The 14,458-nt window shown below is 43.2% G+C and overlaps 1 protein-coding gene across 5 annotated transcripts in view; it reads left to right on the top strand.

Annotated features, from left to right (window-relative positions):
- Positions 1–4,522, top strand: part of TRPM3 (transient receptor potential cation channel subfamily M member 3) — a 259,670-nt gene extending 255,148 nt beyond the window's left edge. For all 5 annotated transcript variants that reach the window (XR_012506377.1, XR_012506376.1, XR_012506375.1 and 2 more), the window contains one exon: positions 2,183–4,522. The gene's annotated coding sequence lies outside the window, so the exon portion shown is untranslated. The remainder of the gene's footprint in view (positions 1–2,182) is intronic.
- The last annotated feature ends 9,936 nt before the right edge of the window (positions 4,523–14,458 follow it).

The raw sequence follows: 14,458 nt of genomic DNA, 5'->3' as shown, positions 1-14,458 counted from the left end.
GTCTAACCCCCCACCAAAACACACAGACCTGAGGAAGGATGGTGAGGCCCCAGGAGTCCTGTCTTGCAGGTCTTTTGAGTTTCTATTTGAATTTAGGTGGAAACACACAACTGAAATGTTTAGAGGGAGGAAAAGGTGTTTTGGAGGTGGGGGGATTACAAATGCCATTATCTGCTGCCCTAAACTAGGCATTACCGATCTGATCATCAGGCAGCTACCGTAAGTTAAGTGGCACTGTCAGGTAGGGATTGTGGTTGGCAGGGTAGTACACAACTCCACCTAAAGGGGGCAGCACCTCCAGGCAACTGCTATCCACCATGCTAGACAGTGGTGCCTAATCACTTCTCTCAAATCTCTCAAATTTTCCTTTTCAAGGGATTCTAGGAATCTGGATTTTTTTTTAATGTGAAATCTTCCAATACTTAAATTCTTATACGTGTTTGAATAATGCATTTTTTCTTCCAGTTTTATTGAGGTACAGTTGACACACATTTCTGTGTAAGTTTAAGGTGATTTGTCTTACATACATCATGAAATGATTACTGCAATAAATTCAGTGAGCATTCATCATCTCATATAGATACAATATTAAAGAAATAGAAGGGGGTGGGTATAGCTCAGTGGTAGAACGCATGCTTAGCATGCATGAGGTCCTGGTTTCAACTCCCAGTACCTCCACTAAAAAAAATAAAATAAGATTTACTTAAAAAATTAGAAAGAATATCTTTTCTTTTAATGAGAACTCTGAGGATTTTCTCTCTGACCAACTTTTCTATGTACCATATAGCCATGTTCATTAACATTCATCGTGTTGTACATTAGATCCCTAGTACTTATTTATCTTATAGCTGGAGGTTTGTACCTTTTGACTGCCTTCATCTGATTCCCCGTCCCTCCAACCCCCCCTCTGGTAACCACAAATCTGATACCTTTTTCTGTGAGTTGGTTTGTTTGCTTTTGAAGTATAACCGACCTGCAGCACTGTGCTAGTTCCTGGTGCACAACATAGTGTATTTCAAAATGATCACCATGATAAGTCTGGTTACACTCTGTCACTGCACAAAGATACTGCTTAATTACTGACGATATTCCCCTCCCTGTACGATTCATACCCGTGACTCATTTATTTTGCAGCCAAAAGTTTGTACCTTTTCATCTCCCTCACCTATTTCTCTAATACTTAAATGTTTACAAATTTTTGAAAAACACGTTTTTTTCATATTTTTCTATCAAATTCCACAAAAATTTTTTTCTAAACCAATTTCAACAAAAGTGTCTGTGGGTGGCCAGTTTGCATCCATAGCCCCAAATTTCATTTCTCACGGTGGATAACTCTCTCTCCCAACCCAAACACCCAAACACTGTGGCTCCTGCCTCACGTTGCCCAGGGCTTAGTTTTCCTTTGTTTTTGTCTTCAGTGATGATGCAAATTTGCCCTTTACACTGTTACGGGACACGTAGCACTGTAACTGGTATTTCCCAATTTCAGGAGCTGATTTGGTTGCACCTTTGACAAGATCTGACATGTTCACACAAGAATATTCTGCCTTCTGAAAACTTGCAGAGGTCACCAAATAATTATGGCCTTATTTCAGCTATCATAGTTGCCTCCCCCCACTCCTCAGCACGGTCAATACTTCTTTCTTGGTATCCACTGGCAAGGATGAATCAGAGTGGAAATATCAATCAATCCTAAATCCTCGGGGAAAGCTGAAAGGCAAGGCAGAGCGATAAGGAGAGAAACAGAGAGAAAAACACTAGAAAAACACTTCAGTTTACGAAGTACGACTCTCTGTTTCCTTCTTGCATAGATAAAAGACCTTTATCCATGTTTTAATACTGTTACTGTCTATTTACGTAGCCATAAATGACACACAGGACTGTTTTGTAGATTTTAATTTTACATAAATGATATGTTACTATAGTTATTCTATAATCTGTTTTTATTTAATATTTTAAAATCTACGTTATAGATTGATCTAATTCATTCCTTTCTGTTGCTATAGTTTTCCATCACTTAAGTGTATCACGATTTAACTTAGCCATTCTCCTTTCGATGCTCATTTAGGGTTTTAGTTTTTTATTCCCACCATCATGAATGAGGTTGTATGCCTTCAGCATAAAGAATTTCTCTAGAAAGAGAATTGCTGAGTTGTAGCCAATGTGCTTTTGTTTTTTCTAGATTTTGTCAAATTGCCTTTCAAAGTGGTTGCCACAATTGACATTTCCACCAATGGCGTACGAGAGATTCTTCTCAAAAGGTCTTGTTTTTCCCTGTGTGGTCCTGAAGACTGTTAAGATCTGGTTAGTACATGAGCCCAGTGAAAAATATGCCCATTTAGGAATGTGGACTATCTCTGCACGTTATTCAGGAGTAACCGTCAAGATAAAGTACAAAAAAGCAAGAAGGAAAGAAGGTGTGTGTGGTATACTATCATTTATCTAAGAAGTAGGAGGATATAAGTGTAATATACATATTGCTTGTATTTTTAAATGGAATAATAAAAGAAAAATTTTTAATGTCACCTATAGATAGAGGAAGAAATGGGTAGAGGGAATAGGGGAAAGGCTAGACTTCTTCGAATATACCTTGGTTTTATAGATTTAACTTGGGAACTGTTCACTATTTTGCATAATTATAACAAAGTTAATTTAATACAAAAATAACCCTAAAAGTCAGAAGCAAAATAAAGCAGGGGGGAGGGTATAGCTCAGTGCTGGAGCACATGCACAGCATGCACAAGGTCCTGGGTTCAATCCCCAGTACCTCCATTAAAAAAATAAACAAGTAGCCCTAATTACCTCTTCCCCCCCAAAAAAGAAGCAAAATAAAGCAAATAAACCTAATTATGTGTCTAGTTGGTGGTGTGACCCCACAGAGATGAACTAATCTAAATCACTCTATGATACAGAACTGCAAAAAAAAACTCCACCTATTTTTAGTAATTATATTGTTGGTTTGATGTTGGTGGTGTTATTTTCAGACTAGTGGGGGGAATAAAGCAGTTGGGCAGTTATACTGTATCATCAGAAATCATAATTTTTAACATGAGAGAAAGGAGATATAGACATAAGGCTGATAAATGAAAAACCTGTGGAACTGAATTTAAATGTGAAATTTCACTTTGAATGCATGATGTATTGTCTCTTTAAAACATAAATTCAAATTCCCTAGCTCTGTCTCCTAAAAAAAACTTGGAAACAACGACCAAGCTAGTATGAATGAGCTCTTCTGGCACCCTGACTATAATGTCTACAGATCATTTTCCACTATAAGGAACCAGGTTGACTTAGAGAAATGGCTGATTGTGGTCTGAAGCCAAAAAGTGCAAGGTAAGCAGAGAACGTTTTGTCACACCTGAGAGCAAGGATGTTCCCAAAGACCAATCAAACCATACCAAAGACTTAAAAACCAATCTACTGGTCAAAAATGAGAAAACTTGGCCATCAATAAAGTTTGTGGTTGATTGAAAACACAACAAATATGTTTATATCTATGCTTTCATAGTAATTTTTTAAAATGTCATCATTGATTATTTTTGGAAAATCCTAGGGAACCAACCCATTATCTTGAAAATTATAAACAGAAGAAAAGGATCAAGTGTATATTCTGCTTTTAAAGGAGCTATGTGTCAAGGCAACCAAATAGTTGACATGGGAAAGTTTCTCTTCATAGATGTGTTCCAGCCAATAAGGAATGATAAAATTCAAATACTACCATCTTACAACCCCAATGAATTAATGTATCCAGACAACAGAAATCAATGACTGCTCAAATCCTAAGGGGGAAATAGCCAAACAGTTAATACAAGACCATTTCTGAAGTCTTAGCCAAAAACCAGGAGGAGGAGGACGAGGAGGAGAGGGAGAAGGAGGAGAATGAGAAAAAGAGGGAGGATGAGAAGAAGGAAGAGGAGAAAAAAAAAAGAAGGAGGATCTAACTAATTGTCTGTGTCTAACCACCAGTTTGCATGTACTGCAAGGGACAGAGAGATACATTAAATGGCCCCAGGGGAAGACATGAAACAGAACAGGAGTATTGCAGGTTACTCGGTTACTCTTGGATCCACATTGCTGTCAAACTGCTAAAACTCTTAATGAGTCCCAAAGATTCTTGACAATGCATCCATTTTCCATGAAGCTGAGCCCTGTGACTGCTCAGATGGTTCCACCTCTCCTCGACTTCCACAATCATATCCTCAGAATAAACCCCATTCAGTGAAGTTCCCGATCATGTCTATTCTTTCATAGAAAATCACCCTATACATGCACAAGGAAGTTCTGTCCCTCACCCTTATGCACAAATTGTTTCCACCCTATTTCCACTAATGCACCCAATGAATTTGGATAATACTTTGAGCCTGTGTCGAATAGGAGGTAAAGGAGAAGACTATGTCTAAAGGGGTTTGATTCCTCCAAGATGAAAGATGCTGTGAAATGCCCATGTCCATCATTTCCATATGTTGGACAACAATAGGAAATATAAATTATAATTCATACATACTTTATATAAAAATATATAAATTCTTCATATAAAATATATGTTAAAATGTGTATTCTTTATATAAAAATGGAAGCTCAGAGAACATTTCCAGAAACTGTTACCATGCCGAGGGTTGTGACTTTTCTGCAGGGAGGGGATTTCTGATATATTGTGAACACAGCATTAAAGGGATGAAACTATTTCTTAAAAGAAGGACTAAAAAAAGCAGAACAGCTCCCCTGCTTCTCATGGTGTCTCAATCTTTTCCATATTTAGTGACTACAAGTCAAAAATATCAAAACTCCTGGGAAATTCTCAGTAAAAGAATTTATTTTTGCATAGCATAATTTAGTTCCATTTGTGGCTTTATCGTCCAAAGCTCAGGATCCCTTATCCTTGAGAGAGAGAGAGAGAGATTAGAAACAGGATAATCCATGACTGTCAATCAATGGCCCAAAGATTTCTTTTTCATTTGGTTAGTTTCTAGCACAAGTATATGAAGTTAAGAAACTGGGACCAAAAAGAACATGAGTGTGGCCTTAAATAACAAACAGTCCTTAAATGAAGAACACTAGGCTGTGGTCCATTAGTGACTATGGAGATCTTACATCATCTATGACCATATAGTAAAGGAAGCCAATTTGTGATAAACAATACCAAGCAGTGAGCAGGACATTGGTTTTAATTGCTCTTAATTTTTTCTGCAAGACAGACATAAGGCAAGACTTTAGAGAAAGTAAAGTTTTTTTTAAAACCAAACCCCTGATGTTGTGGTGTCAGAGGACAGAGAGCTGGGTTCTGCTTGAGTCATTCTCTAATAAGACATTTTATCTTCTTCCCAAACAGCTTCTATATCTACTATCTTGCAATGTTGTCCTAGGTTAAAATCTTGGACCTAGAGCAAGATTTGCAGTTACTGTGAGTGCAGGATTCCAAGTATCAGCTAAGAAGGGAATTAATTCGGTGCAGTATAGCTGAAGCAACCAGACTTTTTTTTATTTTTAAGGTATAATACTTGCTCTAGGCGTTTGGGTATGCTATTTTTAGTCCACTAGTAATGGCTGATTTAAAAATTAGCGCATCCAAACTGAAATGAACCTTTGGAATAAAAATGACTCCTAAATGACATTATCTGCTTGCTATGAACTAAACACTGTCCTCCTACACAGTTCGTGTGTTGAAGCCTTAGTCCCTGACATGGCTGTATTTGGAAATAGGGCTTTGAGGAGGTGATTAAGGTTAAAAGAGGTCATAATGCTAAGGTCCTAATCCAATAGGACTGCGGCATTATATGAAGAGGAAAGGCACGATCTCTCTCTGTGTGTCTCTCCACATGCACATGCTGCGGAAAGGCCACGTAGGAACAACAAGAAGGTGGCCCGGCTTCAAGCCAGGAAGAGGACCCTCTCCAGAAACCCAATTGGCCAGCACCCAGAGCTCAGTCTTCCAGCCTCCAGAACTGTGAGAAATAGATTTCTGTTGTTTAAACTGCCCAATCTATGGTATTTGGTTACAGCAGCCAGAGCAGACTAATACCCTGCTGCTTTTTAAATTGCTGTGTAGATGCTACAGACAAAATCCACCATGTTTGATGATCTCAGGTTTCTATTCTAGTTTATAATCATAGAGTTTGAGAATTTTTTGAGTTTAACTCTTAAAAAAAGGCTAATCCTGAGGTATCTTGCATCATGTCACTGGTAGTATGTCTGGGGCGCTGTATCGAGGGCTGGTCAGGGTTGAGCTCAATGAGCTTTGATCAATTTAGGGCTGCTGCTGCCACCTCTCTGCCCCTGTATTGTGTCTGTGAGAGGAGGGCGGGGAAGGCGGGGGATGTGTCGATTACATGGACCACAGATTTGCCTTCTCTGCTCAGGGCCAACATCCCATTTTGGGGCGAAAGACCCAAATCTACTTCTAAACTCTTACACTAGCTAGTCTGCACCAGTAACATTAGAAAGCAAAAATAAGTCACCTAAAATATTCAAGCCTGAGTTTATTCATCCGCAGTCAAGCGAAGATAGTAATTGATGATACTTGCTCCAGCTCTCAGAGAAGCTAGGTGATGAGATCAAATAAGATAATGTTTACGCAAAGGCTTTGTAAACCCAAAACACTATGCAAATATCAGTTTGATTTAAAAAAAATTAATCATCCCATATAGATGGTTGCTTATCTTTCACACAGTGTAACCACTCATGGCTGCAATCCACATAAGGGCATTCCAGTATAATTAGGAAACAAAATCGGATGGAACCATTTTGAAGCAATGTGGGCTTTTTTTTTTTAAAGGGATGAATATTTTGAAAAGTTTCTATTTATTAACTGTATGTACTTATATATCCCCTTTTATCCACAAAGCCTTTGAGGCAGCATGCAAACCACAGAAAAGTACATACATAAATAATAGAACCAAGGGGAAAGGGCACTAAACTGTCAGACAAGATGGAAATTTTGCAACTGAGCTTCCTGGCAACCAAGGAAAAATAAAACAACACAGTTATATAATTCTCATTTCCAGAAAGGAGAAAGAAGTTTCACATAAGAATTGTAATGAAAAGAAACTTTCTTCACTATACAGAAGATAGTATTTTCCCATTGAGCCCCCATCTGCCCATGTAAATGTGGACGCAGTTATGTCTCTCAAGAGAACTCTGAATATAAAAGAGTTGGTTTCACCAAGAGTGAGGATGTGCTTTGACTCTGACACAACATCAGTTTCCGGAGCGTAGTGCCATGCCCACGTGGCTGCACAGAGAACATGGAACTGAGACTCTAAACCCATTCAAGTCCCAGACTCCCCATCTCTTGGCTGGGTGGCCATGGGCAAATAATTTAATTCTCTGAGTCCCAGTTCTCTCTCCTATAAGAAGGAATAATTGTACCTACCTTGAAGAATTGTGATCAGGAAAACACAAAATCTATTTGGCAAACACTTAACTTGTAAAGCACTAATGACACATTTGTTATTATTAACCCTCCTGTTTTACTGCTCTTGAATGTATCTAAAAGCAATGCCCAGCTAATCCCACATGTTCTCTCTTGGAGATATAATTTGTCCATTGGCATATTGCAGGACTGAGAAGTCCTACAAATAAAACGCTCTGCTTAGCTTGCTTTCACTCAGCATTTCCAGACTTACTTGACTACAGACCCTGCTTTCTTTTCATATGAACCCTACTCCGTGATCCTTTTGGGGGGAACATTAAACTAACCCAGTGTTCTCAACTGGGGGCGATTTTGCCCCCTAGGAGACACATAGCACCATCTGAACACAATCCTGGTTGTCACAACTTGGGGCGGGTGCTACTTTCATCTGATGGGCAGAGGCCAAGGATGCTGTTAAAATCTTTCAATGCACAGGACAGCCCCCCACAACGTAGAATTCCCTGACTCAAAATGCCAAATAATGCCTAAATTAACCCAGTCTTTAAAATATTTATATCTCCAACCTGCCTATTTTTACAGAGTTAACAGGCCCAGAAATATACTACTTTCTAGGAGCCGTAAAATCTTTTCTTTTCTTCGATCTGATGTAGCTGGCGTAGTTTATATATCTGTAGTGCTCCGGGACTGCACCAACAGTTTGTGGGGCCCAGGACTGCACAGCAGGTCCTTCCTGGAGTGCAGGACCAGATCCACACCCAGCACTCTAGATACAGTAGAGACTTGCTGCCAGCTGGAGGCTTCCTAGAAGAGACCACGATACATTCCCCAGGCCACCAGCAAGAGCCTGAAAATGTCACCTCATCATTATAGTTGGAGAATGTCTTTTTATGTGCAATGCATACAAATATCAGCTAAACTGTGCCCAAAAGGTAACTTTCTTTCCTTCTCTGTGATTAAAATTAAGTTCCCTTTTGTGGCTCCCACTCTGCTCAATGGCAGAACTTTAATCTCAGGAAGCTCAGGATTCCTGCTGATTCTCATTTCCTCAGGGCTCCCAGAATTTCAGGGGAAGGAGTCCCCAGCTCCTCCACTGTCACCATCTACCATGGTGGCCTCACAGAGGGTCCCCACCGTCCTCTGCCATACTGTTCTGGTTCCTCCTCATGCTCCCAGGCTCCCTACACCTCATCCCCACCTCTCTCAGAAGGACATGACCCCTTCTGCAGTTCTCACACTACCCTGGGCTTCAAGAAACTCAGAGGGTTTGTCTGAGGACCTTCATGTAACATACTACGCTGGGCACTTTCTTGGGCTCAACCTTCAACCCCTCCGCCTCAGTTTCCCAAAAGGGCTTGGGGTACCATCACTTCTCACCCAGACTTGGGCCAAGGACAGGTAGGGCACAGAAACCCTTCCCAAAGACCCACTTCTCCCCATTATTTCTCCTCCTCGCTCCAACTCTCTGGAAGAGCTTTTCCCTGTTTGCCTGTTTTCATCCTTTTTTCTCCTCATCGTGTATTCTCTATACCCTGAGTCCCCTTACGACCCATGATTTTGAAACTCTAAAACTTAAGCTTTTCTTTTTTTCCTCTCAAATTACCATCACTGCCAGAAGTTTCATGTCTGTTTAGATTCTTAGTTCTCTCTCTGCATTTTTGCTGAGTCATTCATTCACCAAGAGACTAGAAACAGAATGTCACTAGCCTGAATTCAGGAAAAGGCTGGGGTTAATATAAGGAAATGAGGGGGGGAATCTTTGGTTAAATTTCAAAATGTAATTATCCCACAATAGTGAGCCCCCGGCCACTTGTGTGTCCCCTTGCATGGCCTTGTCTTTTTGTATCCAAACTTGACAAGGTTTAAAATTTCATTCCCTGGAAGAGCTGGGTGTAGGGGTAACAGATTCCCTCTCCCTTGCTGAATTCAATTGATTGGTAGTAGCTGCCTGGAATCGTGTTGAAAAGGTTTGTTGAGGCCTCAGCTGGGCTCATTGGGCAAAAGTGGATTAGTCACACGTGCTGTGGGTAAGGGAGGAGAGATGTGATAGCATGTGTGCCGAGAACTAGCCACCAGTGGCTTACTCTTATCTGCAAACTTGGAGATTCATCTCAAACCTTCCTTTATCAGATCAAATAAGTAACTGTTGTTGGAGGGCTTGACGGAAAGCCTAGCATAAAGGGGAGTCCCCAGTATAAAAGATGTTTGGCCAAAAGACAGGACCATCCCAGGACCAACACCTCCAAACTGGGAATGGGGTCTGGGCAGGTTTTAGGGTCCCCAGATACTGTCCTCGTTCTCCTGAGCCCCCTGGCCCTCAGGGATGCGTGATAGAGTTTATGGGGTGTGTACCCTCTGGAGTTAAGCACAGAAACTTTGATGACTCAAACTAAGTATTTATTCCACAGGCAATGGGAGCCACAGATGTTTTTTGAGTAAAGGGATAACAAGATAAGACAGGGCCTTAGCAAAATGACTCCAGCAGCCACAGACAGGATGGATTGGAGAGGAGAGTTTCAAGGAAGAGGCCTTCTTGGAGAGTTGCCGCTTGCAGAAGTACAGGTGAGAAGTTTTCATGAAAGGGAAGAAGTGAAGAGATGACGTTTAGACAACAGAGGGCAGCAGGCCTCCCTCACCTGGGTGCAAGCAAGTCACAGGCCTTACAGAAGCCTGAGTGTTTGGAACTTTCTCGATAACACTTTGTGCCTACAGCCTCTGCCTTCACTTTTAGGGGAGCAAGGGATTTGCGAAAGTCAGAATGCCTCAAAACAGAATTCTGCGATGTAGGGAGGCCTGGTTGGTTAGTTGGGGCCCTAAAAGGAGACAGAATGCACCTGGTCCCTGCAGGGTCCAGGGCAGCAGGCACTGGACACGCCCACTGCCAAGTGCCTGCATGGCCAAAGGCAACTTCTGGTCTCGGGTTGGCTCTAGGCCATCCTGAGAAAGGTCAGGCTGCACTGGGATATGACCGTAGCTCCAGGCTGGGCATTTCTCCAAGGCTGGGAATAATTCCTCCAAGGCACAAGTCTGTCCCTCCCACTGAAATGAACTAAACCAGAAACACAAAAACAAAGCTAGGCACAGCACAAAGAGGAGATTGCCAAGGAGGAATCCACTCTAGGCTGGGGCTGCTTTTTGACCTATTAAGGCAGGGGACTTGAGGATAACCAGTGGGGTGGGGGCTGTATAACCTGAAGTGGGAGTAGGGTAAAGTCCCTCAGCAAGACGAGGGAGATCCTGTTCTCACCCAAGCTCTGGGGTCCCTAAATCTATTCCCCTCTCCCTCCATGTCTCTTGGCCATTGACTTGTCTTTTTCTCTTCTTTCTGGCTGATCTTTCCTCTTCAGTTTGCCTTTCTTGCCCCTCCTCTGCTCTCCCTTTTCCTCATCCTTCCACCTAAACCTAGTCACAAGAAGGGGTCAGCCTAAAAGAACCCAGAAACATTTATGATCATCTGTCTCTTCCAGACCCGCAATCCCCGCGAGCCCCGGGCAGATGTCCCTGGAAGAAAGCTATCCAGAGTCACCCTCACCCATTTCTAACACCTGCCACCCGCCCCAGCAGTCAGGAAAAGCGGTCAGGGGAGGGTATAGCTCAGTGGTAGAGTACATGTTTAGCATGCACTAGGTCCTGGGTTTAATCTCCAGTACCTCCATCAAAAATAATCAAACAAATAAATAAGCCTAATTACCTCCCCCAACAAAAAAAGAAAAAAAAGAGAAAAGGAAAAGAGGTGGGTTCTTTGGGCTAACAGAACTTCAGCCTGGCTCTGCTGGTTTCCCTTACTGAGGACACATGGGTGAGGGGCTGGGCAGGTCAGCCTTCCTGCTGGCTGCAGTCTTCACTCAGCAACTCACCACACGCCAGCAGAGGAACTCCAGCACAGGAGGAGACTTAACATGTCAAGAGGTCACTAATCACATGAGGCAGCAGGACATGTGCTCAATGGGGGCAGACCAGGCTGCAGCGTCAGAGGCAGAGAGACCGGGGAAAAAGCCCCACAGACAGGAAGAGAGAAAGTGCATTCCGGGTGGGGGTGGAAGGGAAAGAACCCCTACCCAAACTGAGCAAGGCCATTCTTGGGGCAGCGAGGGGGCAAGGCTGCATGAAAGGAACAGAGAAGTTGCAGAGGGGGCAATGAGAGGAGAATCTAGAACACTAAACTGGAAGGAGTTTGTAGAGAGCCTTGACTGCCAAAACCAGAGTTTGGAATTTCTCCATTGATAATGGTGAGATACGGAAGGTGGTGGAGTGAGACATCGTATGCAGAGTGATGTATAAGAAGGTATCAAACAGGACCTTTCTTTTTGTAGCAGAATTGGCACTCGGCCCACAGCTGAAAACAACAGCAGTTAAATAATACATATTATAAAAAAATTGTAAAAGGTCCAGATGCCACACTCTTCCTGGGCTGATTAACTGTGGTTCCACTCTAATCCCCCCACTTTGAGCTATATAAGCACTTGTGCCAGGGTGGGGGGGCTCAAGATGGGTGAGGACGCAGTGGCTTTGCCTCCTCAGTGCATCAGGGATGTGCCTTCTTTGCCATCCAACCCCCCACTGGTGGCAGGAGAGATTCCCAGAGAGACTGAGGCACTTGAAAGAGATGAGGCAGTGACCCATTCCCTGATTAGGCAGCAGGGTGCTGCTCTCCCTCTGAGCCAGGAGAAAGGAAATCCGAGTGACAGCAGGTGGAGAGAGAAAGCAGCTGTGAGGCACCTGCACTGCCACCATTTGGTGCTACAGTGCTGGGTGGGTGTCCCACGGGTCACCTGGACCCCTCAAATAATAGCTGAGCTTAAAGACACAGAAGGTCACATACTGTATGGTTCCATTTATATGAAATATCCAGAAGAGGCATATTCATGGACAGAAAGCAGATGAGTGGTTGCCAAGAGCTGAAGAGAAGGAGAAATGGGAAGTAACTGCTTAATGGGTACAGGTCTCCTTTTGGGGCAATGCAAAGGTTCTGGAACGAGATAGTGGTGATGGCTGCACAACACTGTCAATATACTAAATACCACTCAATCGTATACTTTAAAATGATTAAATTGGTACATTTCACGTTAAGGGTATTTGCCTACAATAATTTTCTTTAAGAAATAGTAGCTGGACGTCAGCCATCTTGTCAGTCATCCACCCAGGGGGGTTCCTGTGAGGTGTGGAGATCTAGAAGCAAGATGCCATGGAACGTACTTCAGTAATGGGAGGGGTGGGACAGTGGTCTTCAGACTGGACTCTGATCTTCCTTTGCCAAAGAACAAGGCAATGCTGAATCTTTGCAAGAACTCATTCATGCTCTGTTCTAATCATCAGTACTGTTCCCAAATGTTCAGAGCACCGTCTCTGGGCACAGGGTAAGATTGTACTTCTTGGCCCCTTTCTGGTTGGGTGGGGTCACGTGACTAGTTCTGACCAATAAACTCCAAGTATAAGTCCCTCCTGGCAGCGCTGATTCAGTCCTGATGCAAGGTCTTCTATGAAGCCTTGTTCCCTAGGTAGATTCTAACAGTGTTGGAGATGGGGGCTCTCCCATGAGTCTGAGTCCAAGTGATCTGGTGAGCAGAGCTTCTCCTGACCTGCAATAAACACACAGCATAAAAGAGAAATAAGCCTTTGATGATCTATGTTATTCAAATTTGGGGATGATTTGTTACCACAGCATAACCTAGCCTATCCTGGGAGAATCAGCATTTGGACTCTTGCCCCACAGAAAGCCTCGATTAGCCAGAGACATGAGTGGACAAGAAAGACAAGACTATCGCAGCAGCCGGTTATGAAAACAGAGGTCTGTCCCTTTCCCTTTTCCTCTTTTTGCCTCCAGCACCAGCACACAGGAGTTGCCTGGTAGAGGGAGCAGGAAGGGAAAGAGTACACCATGCCTTCCTCCTCATGTCCCTACCCTTGAAGGGAAGAAAAGAGATGAAACTTAAGTCAGAGATGAGATTAAATTTCTAACCAGACTGGACTAAGTCATGATAAATTGAAATGACCAGGACACAATGGGAGCTCCCTAAGTGACAGGAGAAGGAAAGTCTACAGAACTTGACTGACAGCAGTGACTGGGGCCTCAGGACCAGTCAGGGTCCCAGCAGGAAGCAGGTGGTACCTTCAAGTGCAGTAGTAGGGAGATGCTATCATCCCATTGACCAAAGGTGAGAAAGTAACTGTGACTGTAGAAAGGGCTACCCAATAGGAACTGTGGTCTATGGGTGAGAAATGTAGCCACTGCCAACCCTCTGGCCATCTGGGAGACAGCCCAGGAGATGAAACCCTGACAGTATCTTCCTCTTGCCCTTAGGTTTCTTGCCAGTGCTTCCTAACTGGCTGAACTCAATGGGAAGCTAGAGGACAAGGGAGCCCTTTGATACATCCCTAAGGGTCTGCCTCCAGGACTCAGAGCATGGTGGAGAAGGATGGAGAATTGATCAGAAGGAGCAAATGCAGGCTACCCAGGACCTCCCCCTCCTGAGACTGCTCCATAAATTGTTTCCAGGTGTTATAAGAAAATTATTTCTTATGGGTGATGTTCCAGATAGGGCAGGATGAAATGGAAATAAGAGGACCACTTAAGAAACAATTATAGTAGCTCTTGTCAGAGAATGAGTGGAAAGGAGTAGCATCTAGGAGAGGAGAGGATAAAGAGGAAGAAGTAGCCTGAGCCTGAGTAGTTAAAAAGAGTGGGGAGGTTTTCTTGAGGACCTGTTTTGGGTGTCCTCAGTGTCTTCTGGAAGAATGGCAAGGATGAAGGCTGCACTAGTTAGTGTCCCAGCAGGAAACAGATGGACACTCAAAAAAGTTGGACTGTAAAGACTTTCATGAAGGGATTTTATAAGGTGTAGGCAGGATTAAAGGAGCCAGAAAGAGACAATGAGTCACCCAGAGACTCACGATTGCTGGAAGCTGTTTCCATCCCTGTGCCTGAAGGAGCAAGAGAGGGGGTGGTGACACTGGAGCCATGGAGGAACCCCTCCCACCAGGAACTGGGGCTGCAGAGGAACACAGCCTCTGCCAGACCCTTCGTCAGGCTGCCATGGGGGTTCAGAGGCAGCTACCACCTCATCTCACAGCCCTTGCACCCTCCACTCTCCT

Source organism: Camelus bactrianus, chromosome 4 (genome assembly GCF_048773025.1).
Source record: "Camelus bactrianus isolate YW-2024 breed Bactrian camel chromosome 4, ASM4877302v1, whole genome shotgun sequence".
Taxonomy (NCBI): Eukaryota; Metazoa; Chordata; class Mammalia; order Artiodactyla; family Camelidae; genus Camelus; species Camelus bactrianus.
The sequence above is the reverse complement of the archived record's forward strand: the minus strand, read 5'-3'. Positions and strand labels throughout refer to the sequence as shown.